Below are 23,259 nucleotides of genomic sequence, written 5' to 3'. Positions count from 1 at the left end.
TGTTGTCCCCACTAGCACCTATCACCTATCCTGAGGCAGGCCTGAAATGTTGTTCCCATTAGCACCTATCACCTATCCTGAGGCAGGCCTGAAATGTTGTCCCCATTAGCACCTATCACCTATCCTGAGGCAGGCCTGAAATGTTGTTCCCATTAGCACCTATCACCTATCCTGAGGCAGGCCTGAAATGTTGTTCCCATTAGCACCTATCACCTATCCTGAGGCCGGCCTGAAATGTTGTTCCCATTAGCACCTATCACCTATCCTGAGGCAGGCCTGAAATGTTGTCCCCATTAGCACCTATCACCTATCCTGAGGCCGGCCTGAAATGTTGTTCCCATTAGCACCTATCACCAATCCTGAGGCAGACCTGAAATGTTGGCCCCATTAGCACCAATCACCTACCCTGAGACAGGCCTGACATGTTGTCCCCATTAACACCTATCATCTATCCTGAGACAGGCCTGAAATGTTGTCCCCATTAACACCTATCACCTATCCTGAGTCAGGCCTGAAATGTTGTCCCCATTAGCACCTATCACCTATCCTGAGGCAGGCCTGAAATGTTGTCCCCATTAGCACCTATCACCTATCCTGTGGCAGGCCTGAAATGTTGTTCCCATTAGCACCTATCACCTATCATGAGGCAGGCCTGAAATGTTGGCCCCATTAGCACCTATCACCTATCCTGAGACAGGCCTGAGACTGGCCTGAAATGTCCCAATTAACACCTACCACATATCCTGAGACAGGCCTGAAATGTTGTCTCCATTAGCACCTACCACCTATCCTGAGACAGACCTGAAAGGTTGTCCCCATTAGCAGCTATCACCTATCCTGAGGCAGGCCTGAGACAGGCCTGAAATATTGGCCCCAATAACACCTAGCACCAATCCTGAGGCAGACCTGAAATGTTGGCCGCATTAGCACCAATCACCTATCCTGAGACAGGCCTGACATGTTGTCCCCATTAACACCTATCATCTATCCTGAGACAGGCCTGAAATGTTGTCCCCATTAACACCTATCACCTATCCTGAGTCAGGCCTGAAATGTTGTCCCCATTAGCACCTATCACCTATCCTGAGGCAGGCCTGAAATGTTGTCCCCATTAGCACCTATCACCTATCCTGAGGCAGGCCTGAAATGTTGTCCCCATTAGCACCTATCACCTATCCTGAGGCAGGCCTGAAATGTTGTCCCCATTAGCACCTATCACCTATCCTGAGGCAGGCCTGAAATGTTGTTCCCATTAGCACCTATCACCTACCCTGAGGCAGGCCTGAAATGTTGTCCCCATTAGCACCAATCACCTATCCTGAGACAGGCCTGACATGTTGTCCCCATTAACACCAATCATCTATCCTGAGGCAGGCCTGAAATGTTGTCCCCATTAGCACCTATCACCTATCCTGAGGCAGGCCTGAAATGTTGTCCCCATTAGCACCTATCACCTATCCTGAGGCAGGCCTGAAATGTTGTCCCCATTAGCACCTATCACCTATCCTGAGGCAGGCCTGAAATGTTGTCCCCATTAGCACCTATCATCTATCCTGAGGCAGGCCTGAAATGTTGTCCCCATTAGCACCAATCACCTATCCTGAGGCAGGCCTGAAATGTTGTCCCCATTAGCACCTATCATCTATCCTGAGACAGGCCTGAAATGTTGTCCCCATTAACACCTATCACCTATTCTGAGTCAGGCCTGAAATGTTGTCCCCATTAGCACCTATCACCTGTCCTGAGGCAGGCCTGAAATCTTGTCCCCATTAGCACCTCTCACCTATCCTGAGGCAGGCCTGAAATGTTGTCCCCATTAGCACCTATCACCTATCCTGAGTAGGTCCTGAAATGTTGTCCCCATTAACACCTATCACCTATCCCGAGACAGGCCTGAAATGTTGTTCCCATTAGCACCTATCACCTATCCTGAGGCAGGCCTGAAATGTTGTCCCCATTAGCACCTATCACCTATCCTGAGGCAGGCCTGAAATGTTGTTCCCATTAGCACCTATCACCTATCCTGAGATAGGCCTGAAATGTTGTTCCCATTAGCACCTATCACCTATCCTGAGGCAGGCCTGAAATGTTGTCCCCATTAGCACCTATCACCTATCCTGAGGCAGGCCTGAAATGTTGTCCCCATTAACACCTATCACCTATCCTGAGGCAGGCCTGAAATGTTGTCCCCATTAACACCCATCACCTATCCCGAGACAGGTGTGAAATGTTGTTCCCATTAGCACCTATCACCTATCCTGAGGCAGGCCTGAAATGTTTTCCCCATTAGCACCTATCACCTATCCTGAGGCTGGCCTGAAATGTTGGCCCCATTAGCACCTATCACCTATCCTGGGGCTGGCCTGAAATGTTGTTCCCATTAACACCTACCACCTATCCTGAGGCAGACCTGAGACTGGCCTGAAATGTTCCCATTAGCACCTATCACCTATCCTGAGACACGCCTGAAATGTTGTCCCCATTAACACCTACCACCTATCCTGAGGCAGGCCTGAGACTGGCCTGAAATGTCGTCCCCATTAACACTATCACTAGTCCTGAGACAGGCCTGAAAAGTTGTCCCCATTAACATCTACCATCTATCCTGATGCAGGCCTCAAATTATGTCATCCTTAGCACCTATCTAACTTCTTTTCTTCTCTGGCTACTATCACAAATTGCCTGTTCTTGCTTATTTTTTCTCTCTTTCTGGCTCCATCGTCACCTATTGCTCACTCCTTGCCCCACCCTGGTTATCAGCATAAATATCTGCTTCTTGCTCTAAACAAGGGTCAATGGACTCAAAACTTTAACTCTGCTTCTTTTCACAGATACTGCCAGACCTGCTGAGTTTCTCCATCAATTTCCATTTTTGCTTGTTTCAGATCTCTAGCATCTGCAATTTATACTGGGAGGCTGTGACTTTCATTTTTGCAGATGTATGAGAAACAATGGGCCACAAATTGGGTTGGCCACAGTTAGATTAATGTCTAAAATATCAGCCAGGCAGCAGACTACTTGTGTGGATATAGACATCACTTACAAAAATCATTAAGTCATGCCAAACCCCACCGTTCACCCGCCTCCACCTCACATCCCCACCATCCTACCTCCCAGCCTCATCAACCTCACCCCATATCACCATTCCCCAGCTTCACCAATCTCCACACTCTCCAACTCTCACCAGCCTCCACCCCACACTCCCAACCACCACTTCCCCGGCCTCACCAACTGCCATCCCACATCCCCACCCCCTCACCTCCCCAGCCTCACCCCACAACCCCATCCCCAATCCCACCTCTCCTGGTCTCACCAATCTCCACTCCATATCCCCACAACCCACAAAGAGGCATGTTGTGTTTTCCCCTTTCTTGAATACAAAGAACAGGGGTTAAAGGCCAATTCCACCTCAGGTCTGCATGCTTGGGGACTGAGGTATGCGTGAGTGCTAGTATACTGTGAAAAGCATTGTGAAAGATTAATTCACTAATCACCTCGGCTGCAGGTAAAGGACTCATTTACTCAACGTGCTGGAGACAAGTCAGCAAATCAATCAAAAAGAAACAGGATAAAAGAATTTCAGCCAACCTGCAAAGTCAATATTAAAATCAACTGCTCATCTATCAACCTTTCACTGTCTTTTCTTCACAAACAATCTAGGAACTGAAACATATACATTTCAATTTTCATCTTTCTTTGGAACCAGTCCTCATTTCTAATTTATTTGAATTTGTGTTGCATTATTATTTCTTCTTGCCCTTGGGAAACTTTTCAAGCTCACATTTTTGATAAGTGCAAGTTAAATGCTTAAAATGGCATTATTTGAAACATATTAATTTCATATGGGAGAAAGGTATCCACTTGGGAAGGGACCCTTTCCTTCACATTAACCTGTAGCAACCAAGCAAGGACCAGGTCAGTGAAGGATGGAAGTCAGTACTCGCCTGGGAGTCAGAAATTTGAGATGTCTTAATTGGAACCATAAAAAATTGGGAAAAGTCACCCAGAACTCTTGCAAGAGAGTTCTTGGAAGCCTGGCTTTCTACCAAAAAGTCCATCAACAAACTCATAGAGATAGACCCAGTGTCCAAACCACTGCAGAGAAGATCATGGACACTCACACCCAACAGATCAGACCACACAGAAACCAAGCCAGGACAGAACAACATCGCTTCACGGAAGTCACACTGATGATGTTACCCAACATGGTAAAGAAACATCTGCACAATAACCCAGCAGCTCCGTGAGCTAACCAACTACCTCATCCACAACACGAACTATAGATCTTCGTGAAAACCTTAAATATTTTCTTGGTATTCACTAGTGACAGTGACTATATGGCTACAGAAATCAGGGAGAAGGGCTGTGAGATACTTAAAGAAACTAGCACAGACAGAGAAGAGATTCTAAGTGGTCTGGCAGACTTAAAACTAGATAAATATCCAGGCTGGATAAAAGGTATTCCAGGCTGTTATTGAAACAAAGGAGAAAATAGCAGGGGTGCTGGAGATAATTTTCAATTCCTCTCTGACTACAAGAGAGGTGCTGAAGGATTTTCTCACAGCCAATATGGTAACATTATTCAAGAATAGAGCAAGGGATAAACAAGGGAACAGTCAGTCAGTCTAACCTCAGTGATGGGGAAGATATTAAAGTAATTCTGAGGGGCAGAATTTGGAGATGCAGGGATTAAACAAAAACATTCCTGATGAAGGACTTTTGCCCGAAACGTCAATTTTCCTCCTCCTTGGATGCGGCCTGTCCTGCTGTGCTTTTCCAGCATCACACTCTCGACTCTAGTCACCAGCATCTGCAGAACTCACTTTCGCCTATTGAACAAAAAGAGTCAGCATGGTTTTGTTAAGGGGAAGTCATGTCTGGCCAGCTTGATTGAATTTCTGAAGTGGTGATCAGATACGTAGATGAGGGCAATGCATTCAATGCTGTCTCCTACAGCTTCAGCAAGGCCTTTAGTAAGCTGCACGTGTAAGACTGACAGCAAGGGTAAGAGTGCATGGGATCCAAGGAAATCTGGTAAATTCAATCCAGAATTGGCTGAGAGGCAGGAAACAAAGGATGATGGTTGAAGGGTGTTTTTGTGACAAGAGGTTTGTGTCCAGTAGGGTTACAGTAAGGCTTATTATACAATACAGTACAGCACAAGAACAGGCCCTTGAGCACACTTAAGCCTGCACTGGTTCCTAATGTTTATTTTGACCCGCTACATATTGCACATAAGCGATCTTTAACCCTCTGTTTGCCTCTTATTAATGTGTCTATCAAGATATGCTTTAACCAGTGCTGACAAGGCCCACTTCCACCATCCCTGCTAGCAATGCTTTCCACGTACTCACCACCCTGTGTATGAAAAACTTTCCCTGCACTTCTCCCCTAAATACTCCCACTCTCAACATGAACCTGTGCCCTCTTAGAGTCACAGAGAAGTACAGCATTGAAACAGACCCTTCGGTCCAATCCGTCCATGCCGACCAGATATCCCAAACCCAAACTAGTCCCACCTGCCAACACCCGGCCCATATCCCTCCAAACCCTTCCTTATTCATATACTCATCAAAATGCCTCTTAAATGTTGTAATTGTACCAGCCTCCACCACTTCCTCTGGCAGCTCATTCCATACATGTACCACCCTCTGCGTGAAAAAGTTGCCCAGTAGGTCTCTTTTATATCTTTCTCCTCTCACCCTAAACCTATGCCCTCTAGTTCTGGACTCCCCACCCCAGGGAAAAGACTTTGCCTATTTATCGTATCCATGCCCCTCATGATTTTATAAACCTTTATAAGGTCATCCCTCAGCCTCCGATGCTCCAGAGAAAACAGCCCCAGCCTGTTCAGCCTCTCCCTGTAGCTCAAATCCTCCAACCCTGGCTACATCCTTGTAAATCTTTTTTGTACTCTTTCAAGTTTCACAACATCTTTCCGATAGGAAGGAGACCAGAGCTGCACACAATATTTCAACAGTGGCCTTACCAGTGTCCTGTAGTTGTCCTTTCCACCCTGCAAAAACACCTCTGACTATCTACCCTATCTATACCTCTCATTATTTTGTAGACCTATATTCTCTGTGTTCTTTTTCTCTTATTTCTCTCTGTTCGCCTGTTTGTTTAGAGTAAGGGTTACTCTCTGTGTTCCTCTTTACTTCAAGAAAATGTTACCATGTTCCTATTTATCCAGAGTAAGGCTTACCCTCTGTATTCCTGTTTTTTTTTAACACAATGAGTTGCTGTGTCCGTTACTTAAAGGAAGCCTAACTCACTGTTCCAGTTTATTTAAGCAAGGGTTACACAGTATTCCTATATATTTAGAGTAAGGATCATTCACTTTCTATTTTATTTAGAGTAAACGTACTCTCTGTGTTCCTGTTAATTTAAAGAAAGAGATCCTCAACATGCTCCTGTTTATTTAAAGTACAATATTTATTTATTCACTTTTTATTCAGAGTAAGGCTTACTCTCTATCCTCATGTTTATTTAGTTAAAAATCACGCAACACCAGGTTATAGTCCAACTGGTTCATTTGGAAGCACTAGCTTTCGGAGCACTGCTCCTTCATTAAGTGGTGATAAAGGAGCAGTGCTCCGAAAGCTAGTGCTTCCAAATGAACCAATTGGACTATAACCTGGTTTTGTGTGATTTTAACTTTGTACACCCCAGTCCAACACCGGCACCTCCACATCATGTTTATTTAAGGTAAGGGTGACTCACTGTGTTCCTTTTTATTTAAAGGAAGAGTTACTCACCATGTTCCTATTCACGTCGAGTAATTCTTACTCTCTGTGTTCTCGTTGACATTTAAAGCAAGGGTCTGTCACCGTGTTTCAGTTCATTTCAAGTAATGATTATTCTGTATTGCTGTTTATTTAGACCAAGGCCTACCTTTTGTGTTCTTGTTGATTAACAGCAAGAGTTATACTCTGTGTTCATGTTTAGTTACAGTCAGGATTTTTCATTGTCTTCCTGATTCTTTAGAGTAAGTGTTACTCTTGTGTCCCTGCTTACTTGGAGCATGGGTTTCCCTCTCTGTTCCTGTTTCTTTTATGGAATGTTTCTCTGTATTCCTGTGTATTTAAAGTAAAGGTTACTCACTATGTCCCTGCTTATTTAGAATAAGGATCACTCATTTTGTTCCTGTTTATTTAGAGGACGGATTTCTCATTGCATTCTTGAGTAGGCATATTAATTTGCTTTCGTAAATCCATATTGCAATTGGTCCTGAAAGCACATATTTATGTTATTTCCCCACCAAAATGTAACAAAGATGGCTATCTAAGGGCAGCTTTTTTCACAGAGTGAAAAACCAACAAAAAATATCAGTAATACTTGGAATCAAAAGTACTGATTGTACTGTTGCACTATTTTGTGGTATACAGGTAGACAGGATGGTGAAGACAGGCATTTGGCACGCTTACCTTCATTGGTCAGAGCATTGAGTATAGGAGTTGGGACATCATGTTGCGACTGTATAGGACATTGGTGAGGCACTTTTAGAATACTGGATATGCTATTAAACAAAAAAAAAAGAACGCTGCTGGGACTAGAGGGTTTGAGTTATAAGAAGAGGCTAGATAGCTAGTACTTTTTCCCTGCAGTGTTGGAGGTAGAGGGGTGACCTTGTAGAGGTTTATAAAATCATGAGAGGCACAGATAAAGTGAATAGCCAAGATCCTTTTTTTCCAGGGTATAGAAGTGCACAACTATAGGGTGTAGGTGTAAGGTGAGAGGGGTAAGATTTGAAAGGGACCTGAGGCGCAACATTTTCACACAGGGTGGTTCGTATTTGGAATGAGTTGCCATAGGAAGTGGTAAAGATGAGTACAATTACAACATTAAACGAAGCGTGGACAGGGATATGAATAGGAAAGATTTAGAGGGATACAGGCCAAATGCAGGCAAATGCTCAGTTTAGGATACCTGGTTGGCATGGACCAAAGGGGCTGCTTCCACGCTGTATGATTCTGTGACTATGACTCTATGATTATAAGATTAGTTGGGCCATTATATGTCATTGATAACTCTTATTTGTTTTTCTTTTCCTTACTATGCTCTAACATCAGTTCCGCACCCACTGCATCCATCTGTACTTAAACTTTCTGTTGGAGTTCTAGACAAGGTCTGTATTTGTACCCTGCTTCTGTACTTTGTAAAAGATGGATATGCAGCAACTCAGGAAGACAGCTTTCCATCACCTTCTCCAGGGCAACCAGGGATGGGCAATAACTGCTGGCCCTGTCAGTGACACCCACATTCTGTGAATGAATAGAAAATAATCCACATGGCGGTCCTCACCTCATCAGGCTTTACCCTGGGAGGGGTTGACTGTTGCCTCACCTGCTTGTATCCCCTCTTCATGTTGTGATTGGTGATCCATCTGTGCACAGGCACTCTGTGCCACTATCCTCTAGGAATGATACCTTGAAACCTTGCCAGCAATTCCATACCACATCAGCTCCTTATCCACATGTGACCTTTTTAGTGTTTGTGCTGCCCAGAAACAATTTTTAGGTTTTCTAATACTTTGTGCTGATCAAAGAAGTCTTTGGTTGCTGAAACCCTTTAATGAGCAAGAATTAGCAAGGGAGTTTCCACAGGAAGGGATGTGTAGAACATGCAGTACCTGTAAGACTGCCTTGCTAGGCACAGTTCACAGTGCCAATAACAGGAAATTGTACACCAGTACACATTACTGAGTTTTTCAGCAGGGTAAGGAGTATGTAACTGTGTGATTCTCCTGTTTACTCAGCAGGGTAAGGATTACTCACTATGGAACTGTGTGATGTTCCTGTTTATTCGACAGGGTACAGGTTACTCACTGTGGAACTGTGTGATGTTCCTGTTTATTCGACAGGGTACAGGTTACTCACTGTGGAACTGTGTGATGTTCCTGTTTATTCGACAGGGTACAGGTTACTCACTGTGGAACTGTGTGATGTTCCTGTTTATTCGACAGGGTACAGGTTACTCACTGTGGAACTGTGTGATGTTCCTGTTTATTCGACAGAGTACAGGTTACTCACTGTGGAACTGTGTGATGTTCCTGTTTATTCGACAGGGTACAGGTTACTCACTGTGGAACTGTGTGATGTTCCTGTTTATTCGACAGGGTACAGGTTACTCACTGTGGAACTGTGTGATGTTCCTGTTTATTCGACAGGGTACAGGTTACTCACTGTGGAACTGTGTGATGTTCCTGTTTATTCGACAGGGTACAGGTTACTCACTGTGGAACTGTGTGATGTTCCTGTTTATTCGACAGGGTACAGGTTACTCACTGTGGAACTGTGTGATGTTCCTGTTTATTCGACAGGGTACAGGTTACTCACTGTGGAACTGTGTGATGTTCCTGTTTATTCGACAGGGTACAGGTTACTCACTGTGGAACTGTGTGATGTGCCTGTTTATTCGACAGGGTACATGTTACTCACTGTGGAACTGTGTGATGTTCCTGTTTATTCAGCAGTGGAAGGATTACACAGTCAGATTTAAGGTTCACAGCTTAAGATGGAGTAAGCCATTTAGAACTGAGATGAGCAGAAATTTCTTCACCCAGAAGGTGGTGACCCCATGGAATTCATTGTCACAGAAAGCAGTTGAGGCCAAAATATTGAATGATTGCAAGAAGGAGTTAAATATAGTTCTTATGGCTAAAGCGATTGAGGGAATGGGGACAAACTGGGATCAGGGTACTGAGTTGGATGATCAGCCATGATCATACTGAATGGTGGAGCAGATTCAAACAGCTTAATCGCCTACTCCTGCTATGATTCTTTTCTCTCTCTTTCTATGTACAATTGTGACTGTGAATATGTGCGTGCTTGTTTGTTTGTGTTACAGTCTGTGTAACAGATGGTGCACCTCAGGTGAAGCAGCACCAATCAGAAATCTACTTTGAGCAATACGCAGGCATTTCCTGAAGCAGCGGTTTATCTTGTTTGAAATGATAGAGCAATCTGTGTGAACATTAGCCAGGCAGAATGATGCTTACAATATGCACTTAAATACATGTCTTATGGTAGGCAGACAGACAAATACACACACATAGCTACCCAATCAGGCAATAGGTAAACATGAGTGCATGGAAAGACATTCTGACAGAAAAGCAAACACACAGATATGTACGTATATGTGATGCAGTGACGTCTATTGACAAACAGATATACTGTCATGTACATATATTGTCAGACACACATACATAGATAAAATACTGACAGATATACACATGACACACTGTGTATTCCTGATGAAGAGCTTAGGCTCGAAACGTTGACTCTCCTACTCCTCAGATGCTGTCCGACTGGCTGTGCTTTTCCAGCGCCACACTTTTTGACTTTGTATATATGTACATAAATAATCCGACATGTGCAGATATGCATTTAAGATATACTCACAGCAGCATATAAACAAAACAAATGTATAAACAAAATATTATTCATAAAGAATTGAGCTTTTGACATGCAATGTATGATCAAATGGTCCCAGTCAGCAACTTGGTCTTTTCAGAGAACTGTGAGACATGAAAGCATTCCTAATGAGAAGAATTCCAAAGCTTAAGGTACTTGTGACAGAGCTGGCTCCACATTAATCTGTTCTGCTAAAGGACGGAAAACAATCTCTCACACTACATTTGAGTGTGGTCTAAATATGTTGGCTCAATTTGATCATTCCTTTCTAGTGAGACCCCTGTGCTTGTCTGAGTGACATTTACCACAATCCAAAGAGCCACAGGGTGTGTAAAAGTGATGCTGGCTGAACCAGAGCACAGTAGTGGGTGATTACTGATAAGTAAGGGTTGTATGGTGCACTGGGAAACACAGCGCACTGTCCTGGCAGCTCTAGCATTTGAAATCAAGCCCAACTCAATTGGATTGAAGGAAGAGCTCAGCTGTGGCACAATTGGTGAGAATCTCTCACCTCTGAGTCAGAATGTGATGGTTTCAAGATGTACTCTTAGAGACTTGAGCGTTTCTAGGCTAAAATTCCAGTTCAGTATCTAGGAAGTCAGAGGCACTGTCTTTTGGATGACTGCTTAAACCATTGTTCCAGCAGCTCTTTCAGATCGATGTAGAAGATTCCATGGTGCTACTTTGAAGCCAATCAGCAGATTTTTCCCTGGTGTCCTGGTCAAATTTATTCTTTAATCATAATCACTAAAACAAATGAACACATTGCTGACTGTGGGATTTGTGCTGTGCAAATTAGCTGCTGGCATTTCCCCAATCCGTCAGTACGTACACTTCAGAAATACTCACTGGTTGTAAAGTGCGTTGAGATGACCTTAAGTCTGAATTCTTTGATCTCCGACTCTCAATAGGAAGGTTCACGTATGACTGCAGATGCTGAAAATTAGAGTCGAGAGTGTGGTGCTGGAAAAGCACAGCAGGTCAGGCATCATTCGAGGAGCAGGAGAATCAACATTTCAGGCAAGTATTATGTATGAGTTGAGTTTGTAAGAGCTTGGGTATTTTGCAAGTAGCTTCTTAGATTCAGGAAATAGGAGAAGGAGATTGAAATTAAGATAAAGAAGAAAATGTTTGCTTATGACAGGTGTCAGGTAGAAAACTAGGCTGAATAGAGGAGGTTCAGAAATGAGGTGAAAAAGTAAATAAGAGAAGCAAGAGGGAGTATGAAAAGATATTGGCAATTAATATGAAAGGGAATCCAAAAATCTTCCACAGGCACTTAAACAATAAAAGAGTGGTAAAAGGGGTAAGGGTGATTAGGGACCAAAAAGGGGACTGACACTTGGAGGCTGAGGCATGACTGAGGATAAATCCAGTAGTCAATTTAACTTTGGTGGCGGGGAAACTCATTCCAGAGAGAATTAGTAGTCATATAGACAATTGGGTTTAATTAGAAAGAGCCAACATGGATTTAAAGGAAAAATCATGTGTAACTGACTTAGAGGATTTTTTAAAGAGAGTGATGAAGATAATGCTTTTGATGGCTTTCCAAAAGGTGTTAAATACACACTAGAGAGCAAAGTTAGAGCTCATGCAATAAAAAGAGCAGAAACATGGATACAAGATTGACTGAGGGATGGGCTGTATTGGTTAATAGATACTTTTTGGACTGAAGGCAGAAAGGGGGAGGGAGAGCAGCCAGAAGTCATGGTATACATCAGCACTAATGGCACAGGCAGGAAAAGGGAGGAGGACCTGAAAAGAGAATACAGAGGAACCTCAGTTATCTGAATATCAATTATCTGAATATCGGATTACCCGAAGGAGATCTCAAGGTCCCCATAGAAACATTACATCAAAGAGGTGTTTCCAACTCAAATCGTGTCTTTTGTTTACAGTGATTAAAAGTGAACTTGGCTTAATGAAATGTTGCCGGGAATAGTCCTGGACATCAATGGGAGCTCAGACACCGTCTCCAAGTGACTGACTTCCCGCCACCTCTCTCTCCCCACACTCTTTCCCTGGAGTTCTACACAGGGGTGTACCCGAAAACCCCTCTTCCCCAGATAATCTCTCCAACATTGTCCTGTACAGGGCAGAGGTGGAACTTGTCAAAATGTTGCAGTAAAAAGTTGTGTGTGTGTGTCTGTGCGTGCACTATTTGGAGACTCACACCCCAGCAGCAGCTGCAGCTTTGTTGTTGGTGTCTAGCCCGGCTGCCCCGCAGAGGGGCGGGGGGTCGGCAGGGATGGGGGTCAGATAAGGGTTTAGGGTGGACTGGGGGCAGGGGGGATGGTGTCAGATGGGGTTGGGAGCGGGGGAGGGTGGTGTCGGACGGGGTTGGTGGGGTGTCGGATGGGGTTTGGGGATGTGGTGTTGGACGGGGTTGGGGGGGGCTGGTGTCGGATGGGGTTGGGGGCTGGTGTCGGACGGGGTTGGGTGGGGTGTCGGATGTGGTTGGGAGGGTTGGGGGTGGGCCTCACGCATGGTGAGCTGCTGCCTAGTCTCCTGAACAGGGAGTGGACTTAACAGAAAACTCCGAGCCCCAGTGGAAAGGCATTGAATCAATTATCCGAACGCAATAGTGCCCGCCCCTCTCGTTCGGATAATCGAGGTTCCTCTGTACAGGGAGTTAGATTGGAAGCTAGAAGGCAGGACAAGCAGAGTAATAATCTCAGGACTGCTACCAGTGCCACGTGCTAGTGAGGCTAGGAACAGAGTGAGTGTAGCTGAACATGTGGCTGCAGGGCTGCTGTAGAAGGGAGGCTTCAGATACATGGATCATTGGGATACCTTCTCGGGAAGGTGGGACCTGTACAAGAAGGACAGGTTGCACCTGAACTGGGGGTGCACCTATATCCTCAGCGGGCGGTTTGCTAGAGCTCTTTGGGAAGGGTTAAACAAGATTAGCGAGTGGGGGTGGGGGAGTGCCTGAGCTATGGATCAGATAATGGTGTAGGTAGTTCACAACCAGATACAGCATGCAGAGAGTCTGTGAAAAGGGATAGGCACTTGATAAGGCAAAGGTGCAGTCAGTGTGATGGGTTGAAGTGTGTCTGATTTAATGCAAGAAATATCAGGAATAAGAATGACAAACTCAGAGCATGGATCAGTACTTGATCCATGCTGTGGCCATGACAGAGACTTGGATATTACAGGGTCAGGAATGGTTGTTGGATATTCCATGGTTTAAGTGTTTCAAAAGGAATAGGGAGGGAGGTAAAAGAGGTGTGGGAGCGGCATTGCTTATCAGGGATAGTATCACAGCTACAGAAAGGGAGATTGTTGAGGAGGGTTTGTCTACAGAGTCAGTATGGATGGAAGTCACTAACTGGAAAGGGAGTTTTCTACAGGTCCCCCAATAACAACAGAGACATGGAAGAGCAGATTGGGAGGCAGATTTTGGAAAGATGAAGAAGTAACAGGGTTATTGCCATGGATGACTTTAATTTCCCAAATATTGATTGGAACCTCCTTCGTACAAATAGTTTGGATGGAGAAGATTTTGTCAGGTGTATCCAGGAAGAGTTCCTGACGTAATACATAGATAGGCTGACTAGAGGGAGGCCATATTGGATTTGGTGCTTGGTAATGAACCATGCCAAGCGTCAGATCCATTGGTGAGAGAGCATTTTGGTGACAGTGATCACGATTCCCTGATCTTTACTATAGTCATGGAGAGGGACAGGAGCAGAAGGCGTGGGAAAATACCTAATTGGAGCAGGGGGGGTTACAGTGCTATTAGGCAGGAGCTGGGGAGCCTAAATTGGGAACAGATGTTCTCAGGGAAATGCATGACTGAAATGTGGAGATTGTTTTGGAAGCACCTGCTGATAGGGCTGGACAGGTTTGTCCCACTGAGGCAGGGAAGGGATGGTAGGGTGAAGGAACCTTGGGTGACAAGGGATGTGGAACATCCAGTCAAGAGGAAGAAGGAAGCTTACTTAAGGTTGAGGAGGCAAGGATCAGACAGGGCTCTAGAGGGTTACAAGGTAGACAGGAAGGAACTTAGGAATGGTCTTAGGAGAGCTGGAAGGGGGCATTAAAAAGCTTTAGTGGTTAGGATTAAGAAAAACCCTAAGGCATTCTACACCAATGTGAGGAACAAGAGGATGGCCAGAGTGAGGATAGGACTGATCAGGGATATGGAGGGAACTTGTGCCTGGAATCGGAGGAGGTAGGGGAGATGGTGCTTAATGAATACTTTACTTCAGTATTCACTAGTGAGAGGGACCTTGACCTTTCTGAGGACAGCGTGAAACAGGATGATATGCTAGAACAGGTTGACGTTAGGAAGGAGAATGTACGGAAAAGTTTGAAAACATAAGGATAGATAAATCCCCTGGGCTGGACAGGATACACCCTGGGTTACTACAGGAAGTGAGGGAAGAGATTGCTGAGCCTTTGGCGATGATCTTTGTGTCCTCATTGTCCACTGCAGTAGTACCAGATGGTTGGAGGGTGGCAAATGTTATTCCCTTGTTCGAGAAAGGGAAAAGGGACAATCCTAGGAATTAGACCAGCCAATCTTAAGTCAATGGTGGACAAAGTATTGGAAAGGATTCTGAGAGACAGGATTTATGATTACTTGGATTAGAGATAGTCAGCATGGTTTTGTGAGGGGTCATGCCTCACAAACCTTATTGAATTATTTGAGGGTGTGACAAAATACATTGATGCAGGCAGAGTAGGTAAGGTTTGATAAGGTTCCCCATGGTAGGCTCATTCAGAAAGTAAGGAGGCATGGGATACAGGGAAACCTGTCTGTCTGGATACAGAACTGGCTGGCCCATTGAGGAGTCGAGAGTGTGGTGCTGGAAAAGCACCACAGGTCAGGCAGCATCCGAGGAGCAGGAAAATCGACGTTTCGAGCATAAGCCCTTCATCAGGAATGAGGCTTGTGGGTTGGGGCTAAGAGATAAATGGGAGGGTGGTGGGGTAGGGGGGAAGTAGCTGGGAAAGTGATAGGTGGATGAAAGTGAGGGAGAAGGTGATAGGTCAGAGGGGGCAGTGATGGACGGGTCTGGAGGGCGGTGCCAAGTTGAAGGCTTGGGACTGGAATAATGTCAGGGGAGGGGAGTGAGGAAGCTGTTGAAATCCACATTTATCCCGTGTGGATGCAGGGTCACAAGGCAGAATATGAGGCGTTCCTCCACAAGGCATAGGTTGGTAACGGTTTAGCGATGGAGGAGGCCCAGGACCTGCATATCCTTGACAGAGTGGTGGTGGAGTTGAAGTGTTCAGCCACGGGGCGGTGGGGTTGGTGGGGGCGATTGTCCCAGAGATGTTCTATGAAACAATCTGCAAGAAGGTGTCCTGTCTCCCCGATGTAGAGGAGACTACACTGGGTCCAATGGGGACAGTAGATGAGGTGGTGGACGCGGTGCTGTTGGGAGGGGTGGGGGTTCAAGGGCGGTGGTGCGTGAGATGGAGGAAATGCGCTGGAGGTCATCATCAACCACATGTGAAGGGATCTCCTCCACGTCACGCACCACCGCCCTTGAACCCCACCCCACCCGCCCTTGAACCCCACCCCACCCAAAGCAACAAGGACAGAACCCCCCTGGTCTTCACCTCCACCCCACCAACCTCCGCATACAACGCATCATCCTCCACCACTTCCACCACATTCAATCAATAAGCACATCGACCTGCACCCAATATACCGGCCACTGCAGCGGACAGCTGGAACTGACAACTGGAAGCGGCAGATACAAATCACTCTAAATGCTGGAGGAAAGCTCACAGAAGCGCTTCACAGGAGGCTCCCAAGCACTGAGGATGTCACCTAGACAGGGGACGAAACGTCTGCAACACAAATTCCCAGCTCGGCAAACAGAACCACAACAACGAGCACCCGAGCTACAAATCTTCTCACAGACTTTGAACTTCCACCACCTCCAAATAGACCCCACCATCAGAAATATATTTTCTTCCCCCGTCAGCATTCCAAAAAGACCATTCCCTCCACGACTCCCTTGTCAGATCCACACCGCCCACCAGCCCACACCCCACTCCTGGCACCTTCCTCTGACACTGCAGGAAGTGTAAAACCTGCATTCACACCACTCCCCTCACCTCTGTCCAAGGCCCCAAGGGGTCCTTCAACATCCGTCAGAAATTCTGCATCTCTACCAATGTCATCTATTGCATCCATTGCACCGGTGTGGTCTCCTCTACATCAGGGAGACAGTGGATGCAGGGTACATGGACGTTAGCAAGGTATTTGATAAGGTTCCCCATGGTAGGCTCATTCAGAAAGTAAGGAGGCATAAGATACAGGGAAGCCTGTCTGTCTGGATACAGAATTGGCTGGCCCATCTAAGAATCTTGCGGATTGTTTCAGAGAACATCTCTGGGACACCTGCACCCACCAACCCCACCGCCCCGTGGATGAACACTTCAACTCCATGTCCCACTCCGACATCCAGGTCCTGGGCCTCCTCCACCACCAAACCGTTACCACCCGACGCCTGGAGGAGGAATGCCTCATATTCCACCTTGGGACCCTGCAACCACACGGGATAAATGTGAATTTCAACAGCTTCCTCATTTCCCCTCCCCCCACATTATTCCAGTCCCAAGCCTCCAACTTGGCACCACCCTCCAGACCCGTCCATCACTGCCCCCTCTGACCTATCACCTTCTCCCTCACTTTCATCCATCTATCACTTTCCCAGCTACCTCCCCCCTACTCCACCACCCTCCTATTTATCTCTAAGCCCCAACCCATAAGCCTCATTCCTGATGAAGGGCTTATGCTCGATTCTCCTGCTCCTCGGATGCTGCCTGACCTGTTGAGCTTTTCCAGCACCACACTCTCGACTCTGATCTCTAGCATCTGCAGTCCTCACTTTCCCAGAGAATACATAGGGTAGTGGTAAATGGAAAGAATTCAGCCTGACCAGTGGTGTTTCACAGGGATCAGTTCTGGGACCTCTGCTCTTTGTGATTTTTATAAATGACTTGCATGAGGAAGTGTAAGTGTGGATTAGTAAGTTTGTCAATGACATGAAGGTTGCTGGAGGGTGGAGGGCTGTTGTAGGTTGCAACGGGACATTTACAGGATGCAGAACTGGGCTGACAAGTAGCAGATGGAGTTCAACCTGGAAAAGTGTGAAGTCATTCACTGTGCAAGGTCGAATTTGAATGCAAGATACAGGGTTAAAGGCATGATTCTTGGCAGTGTGTAGAAACAGAGGGATCTTGGGATCCATGTCCATAGATCCCTCAAACCTGCCACCCAAGTTGAGAGGGTTGTTAAGAAGGCGTATGGTGTGTTGGGTCTCATTAATGGGGGTTTGAGTTTAACAGCTGAGGTTATGCTGCAGCTCTATAGAGGCCTGGTTAGATCACACTTGGAATAGTGTGTTCAGTTCTGGTGACATCATTATAGGAAAGATGTGGAAGCTTTAGAGAGAGTGCAGAGGAGATTTACCAGGATGCTGCCTGGACTGGAGGGCATGTCGTATGAAGAAAGGTTCAGAGAGCTCGGACTTTTCTCATTAGAGCGAAGAAGAATGAGAGGTGACCTGATAGAGGTGTACAAGATGCTGAGAGGCATAGATAGAGTGGATAGCCAGCGATTTTTCCCCAAGGTGAAAATATCATGAGGGGGGGTAAATTTAAGGTGATTGGAGGAAGGTTTAGGGGAGATGTCAGAGGTAAGTTCATTACACAGAGAGTGGTGGGTGTGCACTGCTGGCAGTCATAGTAGAGTCAAATATATTAGGAACATTTAAGTGACTCTTGGATAGGTACATGAAAGATATTACAAAGAAAGGTATGTAGGTTAGTCTGACCTTAGAGTAGGATAAAAGGCCTATACTGTGCTGTACTGTTCTATGTTCTATGTTAAGTGGAGTGTAGTTCTCCAGGAGTTGGTCTTGGAACCCTCACTTTTCCTGATATATATTCATGATCTAATCAGAAGACAATTTCAAATTTTTGGTGACAATACAAGACATCCAAGCATTCTAGGTTTTGAGGAGGGCAGTCCAACGTTGACTAGCTGATGGAGTAGGCAGGTGAGGTTCAATGTAGAGAAGTTTGAGGTGATATAATTTGGTGGAAAGAACATGGAGAGACAGTATAAAATAAAAGGAACAATTCCAAACCATTTGCAGGAGTAGAGAGGCCTGGGTGTATGTGTGTATACAAACCTGATGAAGGGCTCCAGCCCGAAACGTCAATTTTCCTGCTCCTCAGATGCTGCCTGACCTGCTGTGCTTTTCCAGCAACACACTCTCAACTCTGATCTCTTGAATGTCTGAATTAAACTTACCTCCAACACACTTGCATGGTATGTATTCCAGATACAAATCAGAAATTGCTGGAAAAGCTCAGCAGGTCTGGCAGCATCTGTGGAGAGAAATCTGCATCTGCAGTCCTCACTGTCTCCCTGTATGTGTACATAAGCTAGTCAAGGTGGTAGGCCTGGTGGAGACAGCGGTTAATAAAGAATACAGTGTCTTCAACTGTTATATTAGGATCATAGAGTACAAGGGGAAGGAAGTGATACTGATCTTGTATTAGATAGTAGCTAGACCTCCGCTGGAGTATTGTGCTCAGTTCTGGACACCACACTTTATGAAGGATGTGAATGCATTGGAGAGAATGCAGAAAAGGTTTATGAATATAGTTCCATGCATGAGAAACCTCAGTCACAAAGATAGACTGCAGAAGTTGGGACTGTTTTCCTTAAAGAGGAGCAGGCTAAGAGGTGATTTAATGGTAATATTAGAAAACATGAAGGATATGGACAGAGTAGATAGGGAGGAACTTCCTGCTCATAAAAGGATTGAGAAAAAAGAAAGTACAAATTTAAAATCATTTGCAAAATAAGACAATGCAGAGTGTGATAAAACATTTTCACACAGTGAGTAGTTACTGTCTGGAATGCACAGTGTCTGTTCTGAGGAAGAGTCACTCAACCTGAAATGTTAACTCTGATTTCTCTCCACAGATGCTGCCAGACCTGCTGAGCTTTTCCAGCAATTTCTGATTTGTATCTGGAATACATACCATGCAAGTGTGTTGGAGGTAAGTTTAATTCAGACATTCAAGAAGACTTTAGATGATTATGTGACTAGGAGCAATATATAGAGTTGTGAGGAGAAGGCAGAAGAGTCACACTAAGCCATACTGCTTATTCAGAAGCCAGTGCAGAAATGACATGTAAATGGCATCCTTCTACTATAACAATTCTGTGCTTCTGAAATTCAGTACCTGCCTGTCACTAGCATTGTGTTCCTCAATGGGAGCAGACTCCCAATGCTCTTATATATGTCAGAATGGCAGTGGAGCCTGGGAAATAACAATAAAATATCCTTGTGGCCTGAACCAGTTCTTTGAACGTTCCTTAGTTTCTTCAAAGATGGAATCTGAGTGAGTATACGGTAATCTGTTTTGTTTCCCATTGAGTGAATGTACAGATTAGTAAATAACAAACTCACTTAACTGAATGAGAATCAGTGTGAACTTGGACACACTTGCCTCCAAGTGTGAACGTTCACAGGCTGATGCCTCAGTACTGAAGGAGTCTCACATTAGCAAAGGTGACATCTTTCAAATGGAAATTCAACCTGATTGAACTGTCATTGGTGGATGAAAGATGCTATGGGATCTGGAAACTCTCCAAGCTGACATTTATCCGACTATCCCCAAAAGGATCCCCACAGATCTAATGAAAATGTATCTCATTGCCGAATGGAGGATTTTACTGTCTGTACACCAGGTGCTGTAGTTCTTGCCACACCAGGGATGATTCTCTGAAAACAACTTTGGAGGTCAAGGTCATAAGATGTTCTTTATGTAATGTTAAATCTTCCATATATCAACCTTCATGATACAATTTACGGAAACCCAATGATTCTAACATCAGTGATTCAATCTCCTTGAACAAGAGATTTTCTAAGATCTTTTTGCCATTAGTTTGATTTTCAGAAGTTATTTAAAAGTCTGGTGGTTTCTCCATAACCTTCTGTCAAAAAAAGCACCATCTTCTAATCAGTTTTTGTTTTACACACAGGGATCAAGGAACTTCCCAAGAAAATGAGAAATGGACAATGAGTGGCTTCCTGGGTCATCCCTGAGTGGAGTTAATCACCCACCATATCGCTGAGGCTCTGGATTCAGATCCAGATCAGATCGAGATTTCCTTTCCAAAAGGGCATCAGTAATCCAGATAGATTTTTATGACAATCCGGTAGATTTCTGTCATTACTATCAATACCAGCTTTTTCATTCCAGCTTTACTTAATCAATTGAATTTAAACTCTCCACGTCTCTTGGTGAGATTTGAACTCTCGAAGTCCAGTCCTCTGGATTCTCAGCCACTATGCCACCACTCCTGTACATCTGGTGCCTAGTGAGTTCTTTAAAAAAAAAAAGAATATATTTTGCTTAACATTAAATATTTTCTGAAGGCTTGATTTTTAACAATAGTGAAGGAAATAATGTGCAGCACAAGAGATTGGAGCAATCCTGCCCCTTTGTTCGAAAGGCTGGATTGATTTTTTATGCTGTTTTCCAGCCCTCAGATATAAGAGCCAATCTTTAATATATCCCTGAGAAATAATAAAACTTCGAGTCCATCTGCTTGCTCATGTCTTACGCTTATACCTGCACAAAATACTCACATACGCACTTGTCAGCTGTGGCTGCATTGATAGCCCTGTCACCTCTGAGTCACAAAATCTGGGTTCATGATCCACACCTCAGCTGGAGCACAAAGATCAAAGCTGACGCTTCAGTGCAGTACGGAAGGAATCCTGCACTGTCAAATCCAAGTACAGGTGAACATGGCTGTGTATGTGATGTGTGCAATGAAAATAAAAGGTAGTAAACATTTGTTTACTACCTTTCCTGGCCACCAGATGTCCCGAAGTGCTTCTGAAGTGTAATGCAGGAAGTACAGAAGCCAATTCAAGCTGAACAAATTTCCACAAACTGCAACAGCATCTTTCGAAGGAGAAGTTAAACTCTGTCAGCTCAGGTGGGTGTAAAAGATCCTGTGGCATTGTTTTGAAGACATTCACCGGTGTTCTCCCTGAAGTGCTGGTCAACATTCATCTTTCAATCAGCATAATTAAAACAGATTATCTGCTCTTGATCACATTGCTGTTTGTGGGTGTTTGTTGAATGTAGGTTGGTTTCCGTATTTCAAAAAAACTTCATTGATTGCAATTATTTCAGGACAATTGGTGGTGACAAAGAGTGGTCTACAGCTGTGAAACCTTTCCATTTTACTTCTGTTCTTTCTCTCTCCAATACACACGCACGCATGCACACACGTGTACATGCACAGGAAAGAAGTCTTAGTACGTGAACATCTACTTGCAATCACTTTCACATAAATGTACTTGCGCTCAGCCACACGCAGCTACATGTATTCACCCACAGACATATAATTTACAAATGGAAAACAATAAAATCCTGGTTGCTAAGACATGAAGGGAGACGCTGTGCATAATGAGCAGAAGCTTGGTTCAAGAATGGGTGTGAAAATGGTCATTACAACAGTTAAGGAAGGACAATAAAACACCAAAAAACACCATATCTCATGACAGGGTATTTAAAACAAATTGTAGGAAAGGGGAATTTGAGGGCCTGGGTGAGAGTTTCACATAATGAGGTGAAGACAGTTAAATACTTCGTCCCTGAAGGTGAAAAAATACAGAAGTCAGAGGACCAAAGAGTGATGAAATAAAGCTCAAGGAGGAAGCAGAGAGAGATGATGATGAAATAGATGGAGTGGAAAAATACTTGCCATATTTGACAGTCTTGTAAGAAATCCAGCTACCTCAAACAATGGCTGGGCTTCCAAACTGCTAAAAGGCCTGCTGACGGCTGTCCTTACACGATACAAGCTAAGCTCAACAATCTAATGGACACAGGCTATACTACACGGTATGACTGACACAAATGACACCACCCAGTCAGACTGACACAAACTACAGCGCACACTGCCTGACTGATACAAACTACACCACACAGTCTGACTGACACAAACTACACCACGCAGCATGATTGACACAAACTACACCATGCAGTGTGACTGACACAAACTACACCATACAGTCCGACTGACACAAACTACACCATGCAGTGTGACTGACACAAACTACAGCACACAGCATGACTGACACAAACTACAGCGCACACTGCCTGACTGATACAAACTGCAACACCCAGTCCGATTTACACAAACTACACAGCACACTGCCTGACTGATACAAACTACAGCGCACACTGCCTGACTGATACAAACTACAGCGCACACTGCCTGACTGATACAAACTACACCACACCGTCCGACTGACACAAACTACACCATACAGTGTGACTGAGACAAACTATACCATGCAGTGTGACTGACACAAACTACACCACACAGTCTGACTGACACAAACTACACCATACAGTCCGACTGACACAAACTACACCATGCAGTGTGACTGACACAAACTACAGCACACAGCATGACTGACACAAACTACACCACACAGTCTGACTGACACAAACTACACCACACTGCATGACTGATACAAACTACACTATATAGTGTGACTGACACAAACTACACCATACAGTCCGACTGACACAAACTACACCATGCAGTGTGACTGACACAAACTACAGCACACAGCATGACTGACACAAACTACAGCGCACACTGCCTGACTGATACAAACTGCAACACCCAGTCCGATTTACACAAACTACACAGTACACTGCCTGACTGATACAAACTACAGCGCACACTGCCTGACTGATACAAACTACAGCGCACACTGCCTGACTGATACAAACTACACCACACCGTCCGACTGACACAAACTAC

At 44.8% G+C, this 23,259-nt stretch overlaps 1 protein-coding gene and 1 long non-coding RNA gene across 2 annotated transcripts in view; one reads left to right on the top strand and one right to left on the bottom strand.

Moving 5' to 3' along the window:
- Positions 1–23,259, bottom strand: part of LOC122564642 (uncharacterized) — a 609,322-nt gene that overhangs the window by 312,556 nt on the left and 273,507 nt on the right. The window lies entirely within an intron of this gene.
- LOC148146147 (uncharacterized) lies at positions 8,686–21,572 on the top strand. Its single transcript, XR_015760744.1, has 4 exons — positions 8,686–8,762; positions 11,327–11,435; positions 19,381–19,457; positions 20,446–21,572. It is a non-coding gene; the product is annotated as an uncharacterized LOC148146147 (long non-coding RNA).

This window comes from Chiloscyllium plagiosum, unplaced genomic scaffold (assembly GCF_037043375.1).
Source record: "Chiloscyllium plagiosum isolate Xiang-an unplaced genomic scaffold, Cpla_swu_hap1 HiC_scaffold_21, whole genome shotgun sequence".
Taxonomy (NCBI): domain Eukaryota; kingdom Metazoa; phylum Chordata; class Chondrichthyes; order Orectolobiformes; family Hemiscylliidae; genus Chiloscyllium; species Chiloscyllium plagiosum.
Note: the sequence above shows the minus strand (reverse complement) of the source record. Positions and strands in the feature narration are given on the sequence as shown.